A 358-nucleotide genomic window follows, 5' to 3' on the forward strand; every position below is an offset into this window, starting at 1 on the left:
GAGGAATTCAGCCAATCACAACGCACTGGATAGCTGGCCAATCACAGCACACCTCGCTTTTCTGACCGATGAGCTTTGTAAAAATCGACGTGTTTCAGAAAGGCGGGGCATAAAGAAGAAACAATAATGTACAGTATGTGGAAAATAATGTGTTTTTTGAACCTTAACCGCATGAACACATTGCATTACACCAAATACACCAAATAATGTTCTTTTTAGCAACGTCATATGACCCCTTTAATTTTTAAAGGACAGAGCAATGTGAATGTGTATATTTGCGTGTGTATTTTCTGCACTGGGACTGTTAAGTGCTCCTCTGCTCTGCGGTTCATCGTTCCATTGCTTCAGGGAAGCGTGC

This window comes from Sinocyclocheilus anshuiensis, unplaced genomic scaffold (assembly GCF_001515605.1).
Source record: "Sinocyclocheilus anshuiensis isolate Anshui unplaced genomic scaffold, SAMN03320099.WGS_v1.1 scaffold248, whole genome shotgun sequence".
Classification (NCBI taxonomy): Eukaryota; Metazoa; Chordata; class Actinopteri; order Cypriniformes; family Cyprinidae; genus Sinocyclocheilus; species Sinocyclocheilus anshuiensis.